Genomic DNA, 24,848 nt, shown 5'->3' on the forward strand with positions numbered 1-24,848 from the left:
TTCTTATTCATTTCATGTTTATACCGCTTTACATTTTAAAGGGGAAAAAAATCAAAGCGGTTTACAACACATTTAAACATCAAATACCAGTACATCAAATACAACAACACAGAATAAAACAGATTCAAGCTTCAAGGAAAATATTTCAGATCCTTCTCTATGTGACATTTTGCTTCTCAACCTAACCTACCTCACAAGGGTGTTATGTGGATTAACTGAGCAGTGGAAGAACTGTCTACTCCTTGTAGAAAAAAGGTGGGATATACGGTAAATACAATAAATAATCTCTTCTGCTTGCCTGCTTAAGAAAGCTGGAGGGGACAGCTAGATGGAGACGTCCATTGCCAACCTAGCATCCAGAGATTTCCACATGGTTGCCAGTTGCAAAACTCACCCGGCTAATTTAGAACACTACCTTTCATTATTAACTAGCATTATGCAAGACTGTTATTGATGTTTTATGTCTGTTTTCATCATGGCTATGTTTTTAAGCTTTATGAGATGATATCAACTCTTTACATGGCTAGATGAATCGGAGTGCAGCCATTAATTTTATTTTTTTAAAAAAATCTGTGCTGCTTTGCATCTTATGATGGCTCTTTGGTTTACTCGATTTGCGTTTTTTGGCATTTAACAAATGAATATTCTATAACACTGTATTACATTCTCTGCAGGCTTCTGGAATCTGCCTGTGCTAAAGTTTTTCCATACACAAAGGGGGAGGCTGTGAATGTTCAATTAGGGACAACTTAAGCTATGTATATGGCTCTCATAAATGTTTCTTTTATCAAATGAACAGTTATGGCATCAACCTGGGAGGTTGATGCTTAAGTCAGAGAACTGTAACACCATGGACTCTAATAGCTGCCTTTATTCAGCACCTACACTTTTTCCTGCTTAGGGTAATGAAATAAGTATTAAGACTACAGGGGTTTTTTTCTTTACAAAAGAGGTCCAAGTGATTTGAGTAAACGGACATTGCAACAGCTCATACAGAAGGTTTTATCTGATCTGAGATTTGCTGACACACTAATGAAGGCTGAAGCAGACAAGGCAAGAGAAAATGTTGTTTGAGCACAAATTTAAATGTTTATTCACTAGGCTGCTTGGGTTTGAGAGCACTGCCCAAACACAGCTCTTCCAATGCGGAGACAATATTTTCTAGTTGTCTCTTGGCAAAGAGATGGGAGCCTGGGAATTCCTCTTGCATGCAGATAAATCAATGGCCGGGCTTTGAGAGAGCTAACCTTCAGTGCCTTCAGAAGCATGTGTTAAATGTCTCTGGGACACTCCAGTTTTGCATAGCTCACACTAAATGAAAACCACCAGCTCTAATTATAAGCTGGTAACTTTTAAAAATGGATTCGTTCAACAAATATATGAGATAACTATTATTATTATTTGAAAACAATGCATAAATTCAACTATTTCTTTCAAACCAGAAGCCCAAATTCAACATTTTTTTGACTGTCAGTGCAAGGGCTGTTGCAGTAGCATTAAGCGCAAGAATAATGGCTGCACAATAAGAAATCCATCGCAATACTAGCGGAAACTTGTTATGCAACAAGTATCAGGGATACCATAATCTGCTGCACAACCAGCAACAATAACTGTGCTGCCTTGCTGCCCGTCTCCTGTGAAAGCCATTCCACTAGCACAACTAGTACACTGCTAAGGGACTTAAACTTACTGTGACTTATTTAATAAAGTTATCATTAATTTCAAGGCAATAAGTCATAGAAATCGCTAATCGTCATGTGCATTTAAGATTATTTGCACATGTGTTGGCTCACTTTTGCAAGTACTGGGAAACCCAGCCAGATGGGTGGGGTATAAATAAAATAATAATAACAACAACAACTTAAAATTTTAATTAAGTACCCTCATACCTTCATTTTTTTAAAAAAGCACTGACATTACATCGATTTGACAGTCTCTGAAGAGACAGAAGGAAATAATCCACTGTGCCTCCTTGCCACAAATTTATCAGGGCTCCTTTCCAAACTCACCAAGGCTATGGGAAACGTTCAACCCATTTACAGTTACACCAGCTCAAAAAACCTAAACCTTGAGCAATGAAGGAGTTACGTATATGCTCCCACTGCACAGCTTTCCGTAGCCCTTAAACTAATACAGGATTTGTCAGCATCCTCACTGTTATTCACAAGTAAGAAAATATAGTTGAATAGTGATCAATTACATATCTACAATACATATCATAGCTGTTTTTACGAAGCTCTATATGTGAAGGCTCAGGGACGTGGGTGGCGCTGTGGGTTAAACCACAGAGCCTAGGACTTGCCGATCAGAAGGTCGGCGGTTCGAATCCCCGCAATGACGGGGTGAGCTCCCGTTGCTCGGTCCCTGCTCCTGCCAACCTAGCAGTTCAAAAGCACGAAGTGCAAGTAGACAAATAGGTACCGCTCTGGCGGGAAGGTAAACGGCGTTTCCGTGCGCTGCTCTGGTTTGCCAGAAGCGGCTTAGTCATGCTGGCCACATGACCCAGAAGCTGTACGTCGGCTCCCTTGGCCAATAAAGCGAGATCAGCACCGCAACCCCCGAGTCGGCCACGACTGGACCTAATGGTCGGGGGTCCCTTTACCTTTATTTATATGTGAAGGTGCTTCAGGCTCCATCTTCTCCAACAGCAATGAGTGAAGAGCTGTACTTGCAGAAAAGCTAATATTACGCATATGAGACTGGTTCTCTCCGCGCACCCATGACAACCAAGTTGGGGGGGGGAGGGGAGGAAACCCATCTGTAAATCTCAGTGTTATTTTACTTTTTAAAGTGTGTGGTAATGCTGATAAGTGTTTTAACACTTAGTTCCAAATAAACTTTGTCAGCCTTTGCATTCTACAGATCTGTAATACCAGTGAAAAGGGAAGCTGTTCCAAAAAATGGGGACAAATTCCACACAACATATGAGCCTGCCAATTAATTCCATGCCAACCACAGCACAGAGACAGACAGACAGACAGACAGACAGACAGACAGTGCAAGCCTCAGACTCCATCTTCAACAGTCTAACAACTTCTTTCTTCTCACATTCCCAAATCCCTAAAACCTGTAGCCAGGCCAGAAAGTTATGAGGACAGAGCCCACATACTGTATATGGCTGGGCAAGTTGGAACTGTTGTAATATTAGAACTATGTAAAACTTTGAAAGTACACCGATATTCCAATAGTGTTCATATTAATTTGTGTATAGTTTCATGGTAAGGAACAGAAAGTTAAGAATCAAGGGTTATTATACAGTATAACTGATTTATATCAAGAGTCTTCTTAAAAAGAGAACACTTTTAGAGCTTAGAGAAAGCTTAACTCCTCTTCAGAGTACAAAATCTCCTAACCCCTGTTTAAATACACTACACATGCACCATGACCCTTCAAAAATGGGTTTTTTTTTAAAAAAAAAATCTTCCCTAGGGGGGAAAGAGGCCTAGCTCATAATTTCTGTATTAAACTCTGTACTATTAGCTAAGGAATGGAATTATTAGTGACAGGTTCACTGAATTACCTGAGAGGTCACTAGAGCTTCCTCAAAATCTAAAACTGCCACCATAAATTTAACTAATGACAAATGATTTTTTTTAAGCTACCAGAAGGAGATGTGCACAGGATAAGAACTCTTCCAAACACCAAGTTAGGCACTGCACAACAGTCTTCTACAGCGATGACAGAGGCATACAAACTGATATGCATCAATGCTAGTTTAGATGCTGCTTTCACAACTGCGCTATAAGTAGAACTTTTACAATCCACACAGTAAGAATGAGAAGCCAAGGACAAAAATATAATTGATGATGGCAATCCCATGCACTTAAACATGAACTTTCCCAATCAATCAAGAACATTTGCTGGGAAGGGTCGGATTCTGAAGCCAAAAAGAGTTCACAGATGCAAAGTACAAAACTACCCCATCACTTACAGCTTTTCTCCCCAAAGTGTTTTGCCAATGCACAGCAGAAGAGTGGGGGCTGCAGGTAAGGAGGCTTTGAATTTCATATTTATGCCCCTTTTTGTCTTAAAACTTGGACCCTGCTCTAAGTTCCCGGGACAATTCTTGTTTATGCACATGGAAGTGCCATAATCAAATCTAGTTTGGAATCAAATCAGAAGCCGATTCCTGATCAATACACATGAGGGCAATTTCATTTCCCCATAAGTCAACCTGTGTAAAGTAACTGACCATGAAACAGTCATCAATTTTGAGAAAACAGAAAGACTATTCACGTGGTGTTGATACAAACATATCAAAGATGAAATGAAGGCGCTGCTCTCAAGCAGAAAGTTTTGTCATGAACTAAATATTTGTTTAGCACCAATTAGGTGCTGGTCTGATCACACACACACACACACACACAATCTTTTTTTAAAAAAAATAATATTTATTGAGAATTTAAAATTACAGAGAAAAAAGAAGGGAGAAACAAGAGAAAAAGAAGAAGAAAGAAAAAATAGACAAAATAGAGAAAAATCGCAATTAAACAATACAAATCAATAAAAACCAAAATCAAAGAGAAAAAACAAAACACACAATACATCAAAAACAAAAAGCAAAAATAAACAAAAAATTTAAAAACAAATCCAATATTCCCAAATCCTTAACTTTCATTAACTTATTTCATCGACCTCCTCACACCTCCCTTTTTTGTATTCTAGTTATTAATTATCTCAGCAAATCCTTTCCATCTTTCACAATAATCTGTCATTAAATTACCTTAATCTATTTTAACCTTATCTTACCATAAATAATCTAAAGCTTAAAACTTAAATCTTATTTATACCTAATTCTTTTAACCATAACATATTCTTACATAATTCTTTTTAACAATTCTGCTAAAGCCAAATAATTTCATTCCAACATTTTTCTATTACTCATTAATTTTACAATAATTTTCTAAAATAAATTTTTAAAATTTTCTTCCAATCTTCATCCATCGTCTCTTCTTCCTGGTATCGGGTTTTGTCAGTCCTTTCTATCCCATCCATCTAGTCCATCAACCTGGTGACCTTCTATCCGAGGCTCTTAAGTCTTTTCCATGTCCCTTCCGCAGGTCTTCTTCATGTTTATACCTGTACTTTACTTTGTCTTCTGCTGATCTTGTTCTTAATTTCCTTCCTTTCTCTCGGGGAGACTCCAGCTTAACAATATCTTTGTCCCTTCTCGACAAGTCAGCCCATTTTCCATGGTCAACACTGAAATCCATGTGATATTTAAAGGCATGTTTCAAAGTCCCTCCAAAGTTAAGGGCCCCCACAACTCCCAACTCCCCCTGGCCCAAAGCCAGACTCGAAAGGTCAAAACATCCCTGCATAGGGGGATCCATCCAGCCCCCCATCTCCAAGCCAAACAGAACTCCATCTCTCCAAATCTGACTTTTTCCAGGTTCATTCGTCAAATCCAACAGCTCATGTTTCTGCTGGGCCACAGCTCTCTCCATTTCTGCTACTTGAGGTTCAGCAACAACCTCCTCCTTTATCTGATCTGTCAAAGCACATTCCTGGATTAATTCCTGAGTGGGTTCTATATATGTACCCACTGCCTGTCCAAAATTTCTGACCGCAAGTCATCAAATCCATCTTCTCATGTAGCTGTTCCAATAAAGCACTTGTCTTGCAAAGAGCAAGCACCAAAGCCTCCTCTAAGCACATTCTTTTTCAAGGTCAAAGTCTGGTCCCATGATCTTTAATCTCTACAGCTGCAAAGCTCCCCAGTTCGACTCTAATAACAGTTTCACAAGCTCCCTCTAGGGGAAACAATTTCTATTTGTATCCGTCTTTTTAAAAGCAGATCTAGCAACAAAGTCTTTCCTTTTTCGGATATTTTGTTCCTTTTAAATGCAAAAGGGAACAATGGAATCAATATATTTCTCTTAACTATCTGTCAAAAACGTTTGTCCACAGTCAATGAACTTCCCCAAAACGTCTGTCCTGACACCCCGCTCCCAGGTTCAAGACGGTGGAAATTTACCTTTCTTTACTCTCTCTTCTGCAGGTTTAGACAGTCCAAAAAAAAAAAAAAGATGCCCCCCTCTTCTCCTGCTTCCAAGGGGGGTTCAGTAATTTTAAATGATGAAAATTTAATCCTTTACAAACGACTTTCCAGACTCTAGCTTGCCATGTCTTTGCTTCAATCTATTTACAAAAGCGGAAGGCGGACTTCCTGTTTAGACCTTCCTGCTTCGGTGCCAAATTAAAAAATTTCATGGTCCAATTTTCCGTTCTACTCACGGGCAGTTGTTTAAAATCCAATTGTCCACAGGAAAAAGTCAGCGCTCTCCGGCAACAGCAATGCGGCTTCACTCTGTGAAAAGAGCAGTCGATTCGAAGCACTGCGCCATTCACCCCACGTCGCTCCGGATCCCCGAAACCGGGTTTCCCCGCGAGTAGGGGAGGCGCAAAAGGTGCCAGCCGAATCCCACGTCCACAGGCTTCTCCCGCCTGTGGTTTTTGGTGGGTCTCCACCTCGCCGCGGCGGTCCAGACCCTAATTCTCACGGAGCGGATTCCTCCCGATCAGAGGAAATCCGCCATTGCCAGAGGCGCTAACCCGGAAGTCTCCACACACACACACACACACACACACACACACACCAAATCAGCCTACTAGGGGCACCTCTCCCTTGAAGTGAAAATTATCTGAAAGCTACAGGGATGAGTGTGCATTACAAAGAAGCAGCCATCTTCTCAAGTGGGTAAGAGATCCATCCCTATTTTGAAACAACCCATCTACAAAACCAAACTTCTCCCCTGAGCCTTCCCCAATGGTAGGGAAACAAAGGCCGATATAATGATTCTATAGTAGGACCCTGAAAACTGTCAGAATGAAGAAACCCAGAGCGTAATCCTACAATATCTGGAAGGGCATTCCAGGGGCTGCAAGTTAGGTCAAATCTACCCCTCCAATGTCAGACATCTGATGTCACAGACTCCCTCCCCATGGCTGGTTCCTTCAAAGTCAACAGATGTTAGAGTTCCATAATCTGAAGAAGCAGAAGGGGGCTGCTATCTTGAGTTGTGGCTTGGGTCCAAAGTCCTCTTGGCACTCTGACAGGCCACAAACCAGAGAGAAAGTTAAATAAACTTCTGAGCATGTCTAAATCTCTCCTTCCCTTTTCCTCTGCCTCATGGTAGACCACATGTTTTGTATGGAAAAGGTCCCAGATCAATCTTTGGTATCTCCAGGTAGGGATGAGAAAGACTCCTGTCTGAAAAGCCACTGACAGTCAAAGGGCAAAGGGAAAGTGTCAAGAGTATAGTTGTTGTTGGAAGCTTGCATATAGGCCCAGCCAGGTGCAAGATAAAGCAGTTCAAATGCCTTCAGTTCCTCTCCCTTGCAACCTTAGGAATGTAGCCTTAATATTAAAATAAATGCATGTTTGAGTTGTAGGATCTTAATCAAAGTGTTCTCAAATAACCTTAGTAAAAGTGGAGTAACTATATATAAAAAGTAACAACCAACAGTACATAAAATGCAAAATAACAAGTTTCACATTTTCCTTTGGACAGACCCTTCCTTTTCCCTCTCTCCAAGATATACTTGTTAAAGTGTCATCATGTCCAATCTCAGGGCTGAACTGCACAAGGCTTTTTTTGTATATTTGCCCGCCTTGTAAAAGCAACGTGTGCAATGATCATTACATCACCCTCCAAAACCAAAGGTTTCTGACAAGCATTCTCAGTAATCTGAAGGCTAATGAAAACAGTGTTTGGATTGGCTCCACCCCTATAATTTCTCAGAAGGGTTTGTGTGCTATATCACACTTCTACCCAACAATACAGGCTACAGTTCAGGTCAGGGGAAATTAGATGGTACACTGAGAGTACCATCAATGCTCGTTCACTCTCTGCTCAACATCAGTTGCTTATGAAGATCAGAAACAAAAGCACTTTAAAGTAGGCAAGTACGGAAAAAGAAAAAGAAGGCAAGCAGGTACTGACATTGCTAGCTACCAAATTGTTCTGACAAAAAACAACAACTTTCATTTGGTCTAATTGAATGCAAAATGTTAAGCTATTTAGAATGTGACAAACCCATGGACCAGTGAATTTTTAATGTGATTGTTCTTTTAATATTCACAGATATGTTAAATAAGCAGCCAGCCATACAGCAGGCTCTGCTAAAATATACTATGAGCAGAACCATGACTTTGTACTGCTTCTCATCATTAAATAATCTGGCTAAACCTTATAGCAAATTTGTGCTTTTCCAAGTACAGTAATGAGAAGGAAATAAAACATAAAACTAGCCAGCTCAACCCCCCCCCCCAAAAAAAACAGTGGGTCTTCATAGAGCTATAGTAGAAACAGAATATTTTTGTTATGGCAGAGAAATTGTGTGGCTGCTTGCCTGGCTGGAAGGTAGGAACTGAAAGAGATTTAGTGTATGAGGACTGACTTGGACTTCAAACTACAGTGGTACCTCGGGTTAAGTACTTAATTCGTTCCAGAGGTCCGTACTTAACCTGAAACTGTTCTTAACCTGAAGCACCACTTTAGCTAATGGGGCCTCCTGCTGCCGCCGGAGCACGATTTCTGTTCTCATCCTGAAGCAAAGTTCTTAACCCGAGGTACTATTTCTGGGTTAGCGGAGTCTGTAACCTGAAGCGTATGTAATCCGAGGTACCACTGTATTTGCTCAAGAGGCATTTTCCTAAATTCAAGTACTGTACATAAAAGATCTCAGGTTCAATACCTTGCACTTAACTGTTTGTGTGTGTTTAACGTGTCCAACCACCATCATCAGAGTGACAATAATAAAGCAGAATCGAGTCCAGAGAGAAAATGAAATTCTGATAATACTTTAATGTTAACCAACTGAACAAGAACAGTATATAATATGATGAGAAATGAAGGGGGGGTGTCTTTGTTACGTCAAGCCTAAAAAGGAGGAAACTGCCTGCAGAACGACTTTCCTCTCCAATTCCTCCATTACTCAAATTTCAATCTTCCTCTTCACTCACAGCCCAAACCCAACAGACTAGAACCTCCAGCCAATTAAGTTTGCTGTCAGTTAGACCAATAACAGAATTAACCTCTTAAGATGCTGATAGCTTGGTTGGTCGAGCATGAGACTCTTAATCCCAGAGTTGTGGGTTTGAGCCCCGTGTTGGGCAAAAAGATTCCTGCATTACAAGGGGTTGGACCAGATGACCCTTGTTGTCCCTTCTAACTCTATGATTCTATAATTCACACACTGTATGTTCTCTGCAGCTGTAGTTCCAACAAAGACTACTAAACAAAAATCAGTTTTTCGCTTGCTACAGCTGGAGATTTGAGCTACAAGGAACTAGAAAAACTGGATGCCTAAAATCAGCAGGCAGAAGGTCCTGCCGTATTTCCCCTGCTGGATCAAAAGGTCAGGCTCTTAGGTATTTAAACCAGGCATGGCCAATCTACTTATTTCACTTTCCCCTTGCTGGCATCCATCTGTCTCAGGATGCACTGGCTTCGTAAAGTCTGTCTGTTACAAAGAACAACCTTTCACAACTCCATTTCTCTTTGTGCCTGAAGTAGGCTCTAAAACCTTCAGAGAACAAAGTCAGGTCACTCACTATTTAATAATTTTATATCACTCCTCTCTACAACAACTATAAATCAGGCCTCAGAGTCTCTAGTTCAGATACTGGGCAGAACAACAGGACCTCAGAGTTTTCACTTTATTGTGGTGCCTTTTTACTGCACATTTAATTATTTTATTCTGAAGCATATTTATGTCAGGTGGAGCAGGTTTCTGCTCATGTGCAGAATATACACAAATACTCCACAATATTTCAGTGATGTAATATTATACTGAGAGTTTTATTTGCTAATTCCTAATTTTACATGTTCACCGTGATCTCTAAAGCTCAACAGAGGATAAATGTTTTAAGTATATTAAATAAAGGTGCAACAGCCAAGACAAATAAAACCATTTCTCAACTGTTCTGAATTATAAAATAAAGCTTGTGCTACACCAATGTATTTTTAAAAAAATCAAATTAAAAAGTTGAGACACTATTTTAAAAACAACAAATCAAATGCTTATTTTTGCTTTCTTGGGATGCTCTAGTTCCTCCTCCCATTTAAAAAACTAAACCAAAGAAGGCATTTTTCTCCTTCCTGAACTTCAAGTCAAATACAATTTAGGACAAGATCCCAGCACACTTTAATTTACTTCTCCTTTTGCTATTGTTACACAGCCGTTTCTAAATATTTGTCCTTCCCAGATTACCAAAATGGACTGAGATGTGATTCCTTTGTAGTGCAGATGATTTGCACAGACCTCAAGCAGTAGAGAAATTCTCACGCCTTCAAGGCACAAACCGGATTTAGGAGGTGCTCTGCTCACATGGCAGGGTAAACTAATAATTAAAGTCAAAGAGAGCTTTCTAACTAACTTGCCCAAAGAAAGGGGTTGCAATATTGTTATTACTGCACTATGGAAAGGCTCTGGTTTCTAATTTTTTCCCCACAAAAGCCAGAGGCCATCGCAAAACACAGCTATCGCAAGTCAGTGTCTCATAATGAATCTCTAGCTTTACAAGAGGTTCTCCATGAGAGGTGAAGCTTACATATTCTCTGACACCCCTACACAAAACCAGAATTCCTTATAACCTTCCTTGAATAGTATACATAACTTGTTGTTGTTTAGTTGTTTAGTTGTGTCCGACTCTTCATGACCCCATGGACCAGAGCACCCCAGGCACTCCTATCTTCCACTGCCTCCCACAGTTTGGTCAAACTCATGCTGGTAGCTTTGAGAACACTGTCCAACCATCTTGTCCTCTGTCGTCCCCTTCTCCTTGTGCCCTCCATCTTTCCCAACATCAGGGTCTTTTCCAGGGAGTCTTCTCTTCTCATGAGGTGGCCAAAGTACTGGAGCCTCAGCTTCACGATCTGTCCTTCCAGTGAGCACACACCCAGTCATAACTTATTCAAGACTAAAAGAGATACATGCACATAATACAAGCAGTGGCGAAACTAGCCTTTATTTCACCAGGGTCAAAGATCCAGTTTGGCACCCTCTACCAGCATTTGCATATATATATACACACACACATAGGCAGAGAGCCTCATGCAAATCAGGTCCTCCCTTAAAGAGGGCACGTATTGCGGTGAGACCTGGACAACAGACACCCTGTGCTGTGGGTGGGTACAATTGGTTAGCCACAACACCCGATTGGTAGGTCCCTCAAAGCTGGGTACAATCTGGCCAATGGGACGCAGTCTAAACGGTTTGAGGGACCTATTTATGCCCATGCACGTGACCCAGAGCTTCCTCTTTTGGTGCATGCATTTGGAACACCCACCCACCTCTCCCTACTTTTAGGGCTTGTTGCGCTTGACCTTACTATGTCGTTGTGTGTCATCTGTCGTTAGGATTGGGGCACTGCAGGAATTTTCCCCACTTGGCTGATAGGCTGTTGCCATTTGGGTTTCACCTGCCGCGTAGCAAATCATCACAACTTGTAAGGTTGCGGATAGGCTCTGGTTCAGGTGATCGGGATGGGAGAACACTCTCGCCGTCCCTATGTGAAGGTATTCCATTAAAGGAATCCAGGGACTCAATAGTTTGGTCAACCCCTGAGAGGGGGTTGTGCCCGTGCCCGAGTCCATTTGGATGGCAGAGCTAGCCTGTTCCCGGCTTTCCGCTTATCCAGGTGTTCACCCTTGACTGAACTATGCTGGTGCCCTGGGTCAGCGCTACCTGCATGGCAGGGAGCTAGTTGAACCAGAGCCTATGTAACCAGTCACTTTCTGTAATCAATAAAGTTGTGACCTAAATTCTGCCAAAAACCAAACCAAAATTTTGAGTCAAATGTAAATTTATTTAGGGAGGAGGTTTCTGGGTCTGAACATGCAAAGAAATGCCACCACACAAGGGAAGTCGGGCAGGGTCCCATTGTCTACCCATTGTCAGCTGAAGTGGTACCTCAAAAATCACTGGCGCAACCAGCCTTGCTACTCTTGTCATTACCATTTGGGGGTGATCACCTGTGGGAACCCCAATTGGAGGAAACAGGGCAGGGAGAGGGAGGGGACAGGTGGATAGCTATCTTTACTTAGCAGTTTTAAACATGGTTCCCTCCCCCCATAAGGGGGGGGGGGAGTGGTGGGGTCTTGGTTACAGGGCTTCCTTTCCACTAGATGCGAACCTCCTCACCCTGGAGGACCTTGCAGCAGGATTTGTGCCTAAGGCTTTCCCGCCCAAAATTCAAGATAGTTTGTACTGGCTAATCAGTATCAAGTTTAAAGCGTGCATTAAAATTCCATTTAGAAGATGTTACAACAATGTGAAAAACATATTTAAGGGAGATGACAAGGTATGCCATAAATCCTTCATGGGGCTTAATTAGTTTCAGACTAACCACTTAATGACTGCCAAAAGACCAAAGCTGCTGTATATACATGCATTAATTTCCAAAGTCACTGTCTGCATATGCAACTAAAATTGATTCAGATCCATGCGCACATCTCCGCATAGTCCTGATTTAGCAACGGCCCCTGTGATGTAAATACCTTGATGCTAAAAGTTTAGAATATCCTTCACACTTTACATGTGTCGTGTTTTTAAGTGAGGAGCACAATTATCACCTGAAGTATGGAGCCACACCAGTTATAACATGTGATTTTTGTTATGGAAAAGTCTTTCCTAGAGAAGGGCCAACTGCAACATTATTTTTTCCTACCTCAGTCTTAAAGCAGGTAGAAAAGGTTCAAAAAGGCATTAATAATTAATTAAATAATAATAATAATAATAATAATTTATACATACATACACACCCCACCCATCTGGCTGGGTTTCCCCAGCCACTCTGGATGGCTCTCAACAGAACACCAATAACAATAATAAAGAAGCAACATTATCAAACATTAAAAACTTCCCTAAACATATATTTCAAAGAGGTTAGATATAACTAATACTAAATGAGATCAGTTTTAAGGTATAGGTGAAGCTGCCCAAAAGTGTAAGAACATACCCCAACAAAGATCCAGGAAAATATAAATAAAAGTTAACTTCTCCATCAACTGGGGAAAGGCCATACGCAGAGTACGGCTATCATATTCAAGTGCAAAACATTTATAAAGACCTGTGTGCATCCTCCTCGGAAGCCTGGACCAATTAGGGGTTCCAGCTCCACATATGTGGACATTTTAAGTTGTGTACATGTATGCATACTGCTGTTGAAAGAGACTGGTGTAACACCACACAAAAAAATCACTTTTGCCATGTTCTGTGATTATGAATCTGCCAAAACAGGAAATCTCTTACCACCCTGTTCATTATCATAATACAGTTATGTCAAGAAAGTAAATATCCACACAGGAATATAGTCAAACATGATAAAATCCTACACCTGCCCTGCCCCACACAGTCTGTAGCATAGTAATAGCTGGTAAAAACAAAAACACTGATTTAATCCCGTTAAAGAATCAACTCTCATGTAATCTTTTTACAAAGCCATCTCTAGAGATGATGACCAGAACTTCAAAGCATTCGAAAAAAATTACTACCTCAAAAAATAAACACTGCTTTAAAGTCAAGTAGCTACGTGTACATACTATTGTGGTTCTTCAAAGTTCTCCAGCTGCTGCATTTTACAATGGAAATTGATGAAAGGGAAACATTAACTGAACCTCTATTTTACTAGCACACATCAATCTGTTTGATGCAACGGTTAACCCAGCTGTTAACTTGATGCAGAAAATTAAAAATGGGGTTTAAACAAAAATACTCTAAACAAAGAAACACAAAAATCTAAGATGCGTTTTACTGTGTCTTTATGACATAATAAATAGCCAACATTTCTTACTGGAAGTGAAGACTGATTCAGCCTTCCACAAAACGTTTGATCTACCTGAAGAGAAGATCTGCTTGTCGGAACTTCAAACTTAGTGCTTCAGCAGCTCACAGATCTGAGGCAAACATTGTGAATTAAAGCAGCACATTGAAATACATTTACAATATAAAATTGCAAGTTTATGAAAATACAATCCATATCTACCAAGCACTGTTTGCTTTTGGCTAAGATAGTCAAGGATCACTTTAACTCAGTGACTATAATTTATCATCACTACTATCAGAGTTATATGGAAGATGGTTTTGGCAAGTAACAAACACATCTAAGTTGCACTGGAGAAAACTCCCTTAGGTATCCCATGTGTTCAAAAGTAGGCCCCAGAAAAGTAATCCATAATGTGATGGTTTCACATACTGTTAGGCTGTTGCTGATTTGATCATATTGGACCACCTTGTTTGCTGGGTATATCTGGTTTACAGAAGAACTTGCCAACGTTCAATGCACTATTTGAATATATAACAACTGTAAAATTGAGTTTCATTTATCTAAAATATCTGGAACAGACATTATTATAGCATTATGTATGAATTATTCTTCCTGATTCCTGGACTAGAGTCCTTGCTAAGAGGTGGGTTTTCTACTATCTCCTTTCTTAGGGTTGTTTCCAATGCTATGCAGAGTTTCAATTGTATAATGGGCCTTTCATTTCTCCTCCCCAGCTCTGGAGGGTTCCCCAATGCCCTCCCTGTAGTGTTCATGGTTGGCAAAGCAGTCTAGATTGCTGCAACACGACCCCTGCTACTTGGAGGAAAATGTCTCAATTCTGCCCACTGCTGGGTCTACCCTCTAGATCAGTGATGGCCAAACTTGGCCCTCTAGCTGTTTTGGGACTATAACTCCCATCAACCCTAGCTAACAGGACCAGTGGTCAGGGATGATGGGAATTGCAGTCCCAAAACAGCTGGAGGGCCAAGTTTGGCCATCACTGCTCTGGATGGAATGTGTCTCCCACCCACCCCTTCCCACCAGGCATGCTCTACTCAGGGAGCTCACTTAGTCTGAGAACCACTGATCCAAAATCGAAATATGGCTAAAGTTAAAGTGGATGGTCATAAAGAATGATTATGGGTCTGACACCAAGGTGGGCAGGCATGACCAGCGAAGGCTAGAAGCAAAGCTGATCGGGGGTTGCAGGACCACAGCTAGGTCCGAGTGAGCAACTTGATCCAACGAAGACTGAGAGCAGACCAAACCTTTTTAAGCTCCTGCTCTCAAGACTACCTCTCTCTCATGCTCCATTCCCTTGTAACCAGATGTAGATTCTCAAAGAGCCAGCCTTCTGAACTGGAGTCAGGCACTCCATTCCCTTAGTCTTCTGGCTGGTGGACAGGCAAGGTCCTCTTAAAGAGGCGTGCTGATGGGTTGAATACAGGCACTCCATTCCCTGGTCTCCTGGCTGGTGCATTCCTTGCACAGCTGCACTGGTGAGGTCCTGGGAAGGCATTTATTTGGCATCTCAGACTCAGAGGATGGTGTCCAGAAGGGTTCAGGTTCTGGCCCTACAGATATAGGAGGCTCTTCTGGGGCTCATGGCCAACCAGTCTTAATTCACATCAGAAATATTCCATCCTTCCCATTCATGGCCCGGTACCACCCCAAAGACCAGCTATTTAAGCAGCGGCAACTAATTGATTCATGGAAACAATTCACTGCATGCACAGCAAATTTCTTCCAGAAGTTCCTCCACATGTGCTATAGTGGAACCTCGGTTGCCAAACGTAATCCATGCTGGAAGACCGTTCAACTTTCAAAACGTTTGACAACCGAGGATCAATTGCCAGTCGGCAAAATCAATTGAGAAAATGGAGAAACACGCCTCGGAAGCCGTTCGAGGCGCGTTTGAAAATGGAAGCATTCACTTCCAGGTTGTTGGCGTTCGGAAGCCGAAACGTTTGACTTCCGAAGTGATCGACAACCAAGGTTCCACTGCAAATACAATGCACTTCAATTAAATGAAAAAAAACTTCTTTACTGCATACCTGACAGTTTTCTAGCAAAAGGGACCCAGTGAATCAGGGTAATAATGAGATAGTTGTGCTTTCTGATACAGTGAAAGCTAACAGGGAAGAACTTCCTTGGATTTAAAAAAAATGCATCTCAAGAGCTATTACAACAATAACAACTACTGGTTGTAAAAATATGTGGAGTGTAAGAGCAAAGAAACTCCACTGCTCCCACCCCCAACGGTGGATTATGCATAGTTTTAATAGGATCAATTGGACTAAGCCATGAGGTTATCAGAAATTTCTAGCCGTATGCCCATAACTTTCTCTGCAACAGCTTAACAATCTGGAACAGTGAAGCAGAAATAATTCTGCTGGCTAATAGGAAAGTTGAGACAGAAGGCAATAACAGCCTACTTTAATCTTTTCAGATAAAAAATAACACTAACAGGCTCTTGGAAACTTTATTTGAATTCAAAATGTACACAATATCCCTAGTCCAAAAGATTATTTCTTATCAAAACTGAATATTCGACTACAGTAGAATTAAATTCTGTGTCCTTAAATGTGTTCTTTGGCTAAACCACTTCCTTCTATAGAGACATGGAAAGGAAATCCAGTTTCAAGAAAAATACCATCTATTAGGATTTAGTCACAAGACTATAGATGCTTGCAAAAGGATTTAACCCACTATGAGCATTCCGTCCTACTGTGCTGAGGTTTAAACCATGAGAGTATAATGTGGTCTCCATATAGCTGATTATTTTCCATTCTGCCTGATGCAGAGTTCAATCTACAATTTAGTAGCCCAAACTGGACCAGAAAGTATTTATTGCACCAAACAGAATCAGCAATAAGAAAAAAGAAAATACACCACCTTTACAATTCCCTCATATTGCAGTCCGTAGATTTACATTCAGGTAGGTAGCTGTGTTGGTCTGACGCAGTCGAAATAAATTTAAAAATTTAAAAATTGTCCAGTAGCACCTTAGAGACCAACTAAGTTTGTTCTGGGTATAAGCTTTCGTGTACATGCAGTCACCAGACCCTTATATATAGTGGGAGGGTGGGGTGAGGTTTTTCTCAGAAGGGTAGTAGGGGATGAGTGATTGACTCAGTGGGTATGGTAAACCTGTTGATGACTGCAATTAGTCCTACAGTAGTCCCACCCTCCTTTGAGACTCCTTCAGGTAGTGATAAAGCGGGATATCAAATCCAAACTCCTCTTCTTCTTCTTCTTATTCCTCGCCCTTTGCAAATATGTTTTCACAGCTCCATTCTCATTCTCCATTCTCATCCAGGACTGAAACATTCTCTCAGCTTTTCATGATAGCTTTATGATACCTCTGCTTTGTCTGGAGACATCAAAATAAAATACCTTGGATACCACAGCTCATGGGGCATTGCTAGCCTTATGCTCAGCACTTTAAGAAGCTCTGAGCAAAGTGCTGGCAAATCACTTCTTTCTCCATTCCACAACAGCTGAAGCCTGCATACCGCAAGCATCACCTGACTGACAGGTGAGCATGGTTTGGAGGAAATGGCATGTGCCAACTGGACCCCGTGACAGGCCAGAACAGGCCCACAGGCTGGAAGTTTCCTACCCTAAAGCAGGGTTTCCCAAACTTGGGTCTCCAGCTGTTTTTGCATTACAATTCCCATCATCCATGACGTCAGCTACAGATGAGGGGAGTTGTAGTCCAAAAACAGCTGGGGACCCAAGTTTGAGAAACCCTGCTCTAAAGTAAGGCAACATCCAAGCCCACAATGGAGTAGCGTTGTTCTGTTCTGTTTTCTAAAAACCGGACTGGATTAGTACCGGTAAGTTTTCTGTTGTAGAAGAAAAGGTAAGAGGTGTTTTCTTAATGGTTCCCTAATGAAATCCATTGGCTCAGCACTGCTGAGGTAATAAAGAATACATTTTAACTAGCACTGGATGGGCACACTGGAGGTACATCAAGGAAACATAGATCATCATTGTGCTGCAGCAACAGAAAATCCCCCAAATGAAACAGAATATTACGTTTACTGGAAAAAGTATGGTAGAAGCCATTACAACTATATACTGAACTTTGTTGGCTCTTCCCACAATGTATTTGTTAAGGTAAAGGGACCCCTGACCATTAGGTCCAGTCGTGACCGACTCTGGGGTTGCGGCGCTCATTTCGCTTTATTGGCCGAGGGAGCCGGTGTACAGCTTCCGGGTCATGTGGCCAGCATGACTAAGCCGCTTCAAGCAAACCAGAGCAGCACACAGAAACGCCGTTTACCTTCCTGCCGGAGCGGTATCTATTAATCTACTTGCACTTTGACGTGCTTTCGAACTGCTAGGTGGGCAGGAGCAGGGACCGAGCAACGGGAGCTCACCCCGTTGCAGGGATTCGAACCGCCGACCTTCTGATTGGCAAGTCCTAGGCTCTGTGGTTTAACCCACAGCGCCACCCGCGTCCCTTATGTATTTGTTAAAATGTAGTAAATACACACAAAATCTAATATTACAGTTCAGATACGTGTAATTTTTGACATTCTTTCTTTCTTAGGGTGAGTTATAATAAAACGCTTTTGTACCACCCCTCTCCAAAACTGGAGTTTCAATTTTTAAAACGAAGTGCAAATAAGTTGTATAACAGAAAGAGCCACAAGAAATTCAGAAATGTATCTGAATAAATCGAAGATCTGCAATGTACTGAACTATCAAATGACCCCCCCCCCAAAAAAAGAGGAATGGTGCATTGACATCAGAAATCTTTCTTGCAGTAAAAGAGAACAGTATCAGAAGCAGAGCCTGAGGGACCTGACAGTGTGAAGATTTTAATAGGCAGCTCTTCGGCAAAGGTACTCTGACCACTTCTACATTAGCTTTGGAAGCACATTTGCCCTATTTTAGCTGGCAAACTTGCATTAGAAGCAAAACTGGATTATTTCCATCTTGAGCATCCTTAATCTGACTTCTTAAAGAAAAATAAAAAGCTTCAAGTTAATATTACAACCTTTTAAAGGTTGTCAGTTCCAATTTGCTACCTTAAAGAGACACCAATATACATCTTTTAAATTCTTCAGGCTTTCACATTCCTAAAAATTATTAAGCACATTACAGTTCAAAGGAAATGGAGTAAGCAAGTGGAAATCAAAGGATGGTTCAAGCATGCATGAAAATAATGAAACGACATGGAGAACAGATGGCTGTTTCTGCCTGGCAGTTACGGTCAGAACTTTGCCATTAAGGCCCAATTATTTGAAGACATTTTGACATATATTGTGCTTTTAAACATCAAACTGGTATGTTCACCATGAACTTTCCAAACCTAACCTTAAATCTACAAACAGTTTTGAAAGGATCCTGGCCCTTTTCCTGAATGTTAAAGAAATACACCCCCCCCCCGAGATAACTCTTGTTCAAGTCAAGAGAACCAATGAACTGCTATAAAGAAGAGCCGGGGGTATCTGATGCTGTTGCCCTTTGCTGATAGAAGGCATCAGTCAGGTGGAAGAGGAGGGAGATTTTCTCTCTCCTCTGAAGCACCCTGCACCCCCAAAATCTGCTCTGGGCTCCACAACCCTCCAGAGTAAATTTAGGGAAGTTCAGGGACTGGTGGGGGGCAGTCACTAAAAATCGCATCCCTCTCTGTTCTGCTCACACCTTCCATCAGCAAAGTGACAGCACTGGATACTACACAATATATAAGACAGGTCCATGTAAAAATTCTTCTCCTTCTCCTTCTCCTTCTCCTTCTCCTTCTCCTTCTCCTTCTTCTTCTTCTGGCTAAACTATTCCCTCCAAGGCATAAAAGACCAATTCTGCAAGCATCCACTTACATAGTTCATGTGACACCAAAATAACTTATGTGATCTGAAGAGAAGAATTTGAAACCTTTGCAACAAAGCAAAGGGGTCGCTGACTCTTAAGATGTTTTCGAAATGTGCTGTGTTTCTTGCCTTCGGGCAGGAGGGGAGATTTTACTGTTTTATCTCGTACTGCAGTATTTTAGTTTCATTGTTTGTATACACACACACACTATTCTTTTTGTAAACTGCTTAGACTGTCCTGGTATTAAGTGATATATAAATGTATTCAATAAATAAATAAAATAAATAAATAATCAGGGTAAGGAAATATGAATAATTCAATTAGGATAGTACCTCAAAAATCACTTTGGCCACCTCATGAGAAGAGAAGACTCCCTGGAAAAGACCCTGATGTTGGGAAAGATTGAGGGCACAAGGAGAAGGGGACGACAGGGGACAAGACAGTTGGACAGAGTTCTCGAAACTACTAACATGAGTTTCACCAAACTGCGGGAGGCAATGGAAGACAGGAGTGCCTGGCATGCTCTGGTCCATGGGGTCATGAAGTGTCGGACATGACTAACTGACTAAACAACAACAAAAAACACATTGTGCAGTCACTCTATAGTTTTCTATCAGTAACATACACTATTCCTTAAGCAATATAAGAAACTGGGTAGAAAACATTCATAATAATGCCAAGGTTGCAGGTTTGATCCCTGTATGGGACAAATGTATAATCCTCCATTCCAGGGGATTGGCTGAGATTATTCGCAGGGTCCCTTTCAGCTCTAACATTCTACAATTCGATAATTATGATGATGATGTCATAATTTACACTGAGAGCAGTTCTCAGATGAATAGCTGGCAGGCTCCCTTCAGATGTGAAGGAAATAAGTACCTATCCTATCTTTAAAAGACATCTGAAGGCAGTTTTTAATATTTAACGCTGTATTGTTTTTAATACTTGATTGGGAGCCGCCCAGAGTGGCTGGGGAAACTCAGCCAGATGGGCGGGGTATAAATAAAAAATTATTATTATTATTATTATTATTATTATTATTATTATTAGCTCTTAGAAACTATTTTGGCCTATAAGCAGTATATAAATGAGTAACAATAAATAGTATTTTATGTGATAATTGCCCGTAATAGCATGCTCCTTCAATCCAAACATCCTGTATCAGCACATTGTGTTCTCCTGTCTATACATTTTTCCATTTCTTTGGTCATGTTGCATCCTGTCCTGGGATCTCTCATCCTCATCACTTCTCCATTATGCCCTCTTTTCCTGTTGCTGGTCCACAGACTTTGTCCACAATGGTTTTTTGTAGGTCTGCATGGCTGGGTAGATTGATTGTCAAGGTCCTTTTTTGGAATTTTAAGAAATGTTTCCCAGATTTTTTCAAAAGAAAAAATAATCTCTAACACAATTATTTATGAAAATTGCAGAAGGTGGGCACCATCTTGGAAAATGCATGATCTTTCCCTCCCCCTGACACTGTTATACAGGAGGCCTCTTCTAAGAGGTTGCCTGCTATAACACACATATCCATCGCCATAACAAAAAACCCTCCCCCCACAAATAAGGTATATTTTCCCTTGTTTTTAATTCATTTGCCAATTCCTGCAGATTTAATTAAAACTTTTTATCCAGCTAAGATTTCCTTAGTGAGACGACAGACTTAGTTCCTTTCCTTTAAAACTAAATACTCCCAAGTAGAATAACAAGGACAAATCTTTCCGGAGCACATCCAGTCCCCCGCAAGGAGGACATGCAATTGGAAGTTTAGTTCTTTATTGGCAAAGCACTTGAATACATCAGCTCCTAAGTGCAAGAATCTCAAGCACCGCTCTTGCTAAATAGCTAGCTGGACATCTCCTTCCTCTGACCTGTGCTCCATCCCAGCAGTTGGAGCACCAGGCCTCCTCCAGACCATTTAAACCAGTGATGGCAAAAACTCAGCCCGCCAGCTGTTTTGGGACTACAACTCCCATCATCCCTAGCTAACAGGACCAGTGGTCAGGGATGATGGGAATTGTAGTCCCAAAACAAGTTTGGCCATCACTGATTTAAACCCTCTCTTCTGATGTGGTGTGCACAAGGGACTTCTCTTGTGAGGCATCTCCACCTGCTCCTGTCGCCCCTTAAGCCCCTCCTTGACCTTGGAGACCGTGGGGAGGGGATGGAGGAGATTCTAAGGAGCCAACTCTCTCTGTGAAAATGTCTCTTCCACTTCTACGCCTCCCTGCAGCTCTCCCTCTGCCTGCTTTTCTTCTGTCTCTGTCTGCCCAGCTTCTTCTTCTCCCCCTGCCTCACAGGTACCACCGAACCCCACAAATCACCAGCTCCTTCTTCTGGGTCATCTTCCTGTCCCCTGCCTCCTCTGCCCACCCTTCAGACTCCTGCCTGTTGCTGACAAAATTGCACAATGGCCACAAGAAAGCCATCATTGCAGAAACAACTGCCAAGGGTTGGTTTTGCGTTTCATTATCAGTTGCTTTTTTCACCAGTTGCTTTTGTTCTCAAGCCTCCCTTGCACCTCACCCAAATCTCTTCATACCACTACACCACACAAATGTAATCTTGTGCACATTAAAAGTAATTTAACATCTTGTTCGGTGACAGTTTTGAGACATTGGCATGTGGCCGACTTGCAACTGATACCACGGTTTAAATACCTTCCCAGCAAAGTTGCACATTAACTTCAAAATACTCTGGGATTAAATATGTTTTTGTTTCAGTTACAAAGCTAATGAAAACCAAATGTCTGAATTTGTTTTAGCTCATGTAATGCACCAGGGATTTCACTTAAAAGGGAAAGGTTTGAATAAACTTCCATTTGCTCAGATGAAGACATAGAACACTACACTATGCACTATGCACAGATACGAGTCATTATCGACCAAGTTTAACACAGGGAGAAATATTTGATGTTTAAGTTCCTGGCTGAAATTGCTTCAGACACACAATATTTGAATATAAGTTTTACTGAATTGTACATGTATTTCAAAACTGCAAGTTGCTCACTGCAATAAGATTCAGAGTGCTATATACATGTATCATCCGAGGCGAAACCCACTGAGTTCACTGGGTCTTACTCCAGTGTAAATGTGTACAATATAGACAAGTCAGTTTATTAACATCCTAGAGAAAACACTCCTCATCATGCTGAGACAACTTTATTAATTCCGGTTTTAAGATGTTTAATTTTAAAATGTTTTGAGTGTGTTCCACTTGTCTTTAAGAAGTCAGCAAGAGCTGTTGAGAACAATAAAATCAAAGTACATGCGACTGGACATTTCAAAAGTCTTGTTCTAAGGAAGATATGTGAGGAATCTTTTATTTCAACATTTGTATCCCCCTTTTCTACATCAAAAGATCTACAAAGCAGCCTATAAAAAAATGGAAATGTACCATTAGAGAGAAAAATAAAAAACAGCAGCATAACCAGTGAAACTCAAACAAAATTAAACCATTTAGTCAGAAACAGTAAGGAAGCAGAGCTGCTAAGACAGCAAATCCTGAAGTAACCACATATTGATAAAAGTAAGTTTTAACTCTGTGCCGAACAGTAAAATCCTATACATCATTCTACTCAAAAATAAGTCATATTGGGTTCAATGGGGTTTACTCTTAAGTAAGTAGGTACAGTCACTGTTACCTTAGTCAATGTTAAGTGCCCTCCCCTCGTGTAAGGAAGGCATTTCACAGACATGATGCTACAAATGAAGAGGTCTTCACCGGCTATGTACTACAGTGGTACCTCTGGTTACGTACTTAATTCATTCCAGAGGTCCGATCTTAACCTGAAACTGTTCTTAACCTGAAGCACCACTTTAGCTAATGGGGCCTCCTGCTGCCGCTGCGCCGCAGTCGCACGATTTCTGTTCTCATCCTGAAGCAAAGTTCTTAACCCGAGGTACTATTTCTGGGTTAGCGGAGTCTGTAACCTGAAGTGTATGTAACCTGAGGTACCACTGCACAGTACTTCCAGTAACAGAGGCTGCATACTTCTCAATATCAGTTGCTGGGAAGCACATGTTCTCTCTCAGGTACCTAGAGATGGACCTCTTCTCTCTAAGGTTTTTTTTTAAAAAAAACCCACCACACATTCATATGGGAAACAGCAGTCCTTCAAATAACCAGGTCTCAAATTATTTGGGGTTTTAACATCAGAACTTTGAAATGTGTCCAGGAACGATTTGGTGCATTGCAGATCTTTCAAGAGTGACAAGATATGCTCAAACTGGCAAATTTAAACTCAGGAACCCCGGCAGAATAGCATAATATATAGCACAATGGCTCGGCAGGGGAGGAAATCAATAAAAATCTTTAGCTAGCCAAATAACTTGCTCTAAAGTTCGCTTGGAATCTCAAGGCTGAAATAGATTAACTGTGATGGGATGATGAGCTGCTTGTGCGTAAAATCGTATCCCCTCAGAGTTTGTTCAAGTCCACAAACCTCTGTCTGTGACGGAGCCCCTCAGACATGGCTCCTCTAGTCACTAGCAGATTCCGACAGTGGTTGCTTTCGGAATCGCTTCCAACATAAAAGCTCCTTAACGGAAACACGTCTTCTGGACTCTCTGCGTGACAGTTTCCGGCGAGGAGTGGGTGTCCCTACAGGAGGTCCTGAAACCTCCCCACTGTTTTCGCTGGAAGTGTCTCTGAGCCATCCCTCCAGCTCACTTTCCCTCAGCTCAGCTCCTCTCCCCCTACTGGTTCCCTCTTCAGCTGCTGAGTCTCTCCCAACCTGTGTGAGCCCTTTCACTTCCCTTCCTTCCGATGGCAGTTCCCTGACATCCACCTCCCCTCCAGGGCCCCCTTCATCCCCTCTCGCCCCCTCCTCTACGGGCGGTGAGGAGGCAAAACCCCGGAATGAACTTCCTTCATCTTCCGATGTCTCGAACACTTCTCTCCACCTGTTGCGGTTCCTGGTCTCGAAGTACTCCTCCTCCTCAGAGTCCATCTCCCCTTCCCCTTCCGAGTCCGGGAATCCTTCCAACTCCTCCTCCTCATCGGTGGTCCCAAAGTATTCCCTCCGGAACCTCTCCACAGGCTGAGGTTTCCTTGGGAACCTTTGATGGAACGTTTCTATCAATACCTCGTCATTGATATCTTCTGCCATTACCCAAGTGTTTTCTGACTCCGGTTCTCCTTCCCACGCTACCAAATACTCCACCTGATCCCCCTTCCACCTGGCGTCGAGGATTTCTGCCACATGGCTGCTGCATTCCCTTTCTTCTATGACCGGTCCCCGAGTGGC

The 24,848-nt window shown here is 41.6% G+C and overlaps 1 protein-coding gene and 1 long non-coding RNA gene across 3 annotated transcripts in view; one reads left to right on the forward strand and one right to left on the reverse strand.

Moving 5' to 3' along the window:
* The window catches only part of LOC308474232, a 32,563-nt gene extending 8,624 nt beyond the window's left edge, over positions 1–23,939 (forward strand). The window contains exon 3 of the long non-coding RNA XR_013984595.1: positions 21,901–23,939. This is a non-coding gene — a long non-coding RNA (uncharacterized lncRNA). The remainder of the gene's footprint in view (positions 1–21,900) is intronic.
* The window catches only part of DISP1 (dispatched RND transporter family member 1), a 91,240-nt gene that overhangs the window by 51,149 nt on the left and 15,243 nt on the right, over positions 1–24,848 (reverse strand). The window lies entirely within an intron of this gene.

The sequence above is a fragment of the Podarcis pityusensis genome, assembly GCF_964106645.2.
Source record: "Podarcis pityusensis genome assembly, chromosome: 3".
NCBI lineage: Eukaryota > Metazoa > Chordata > Lepidosauria > Squamata > Lacertidae > Podarcis > Podarcis pityusensis.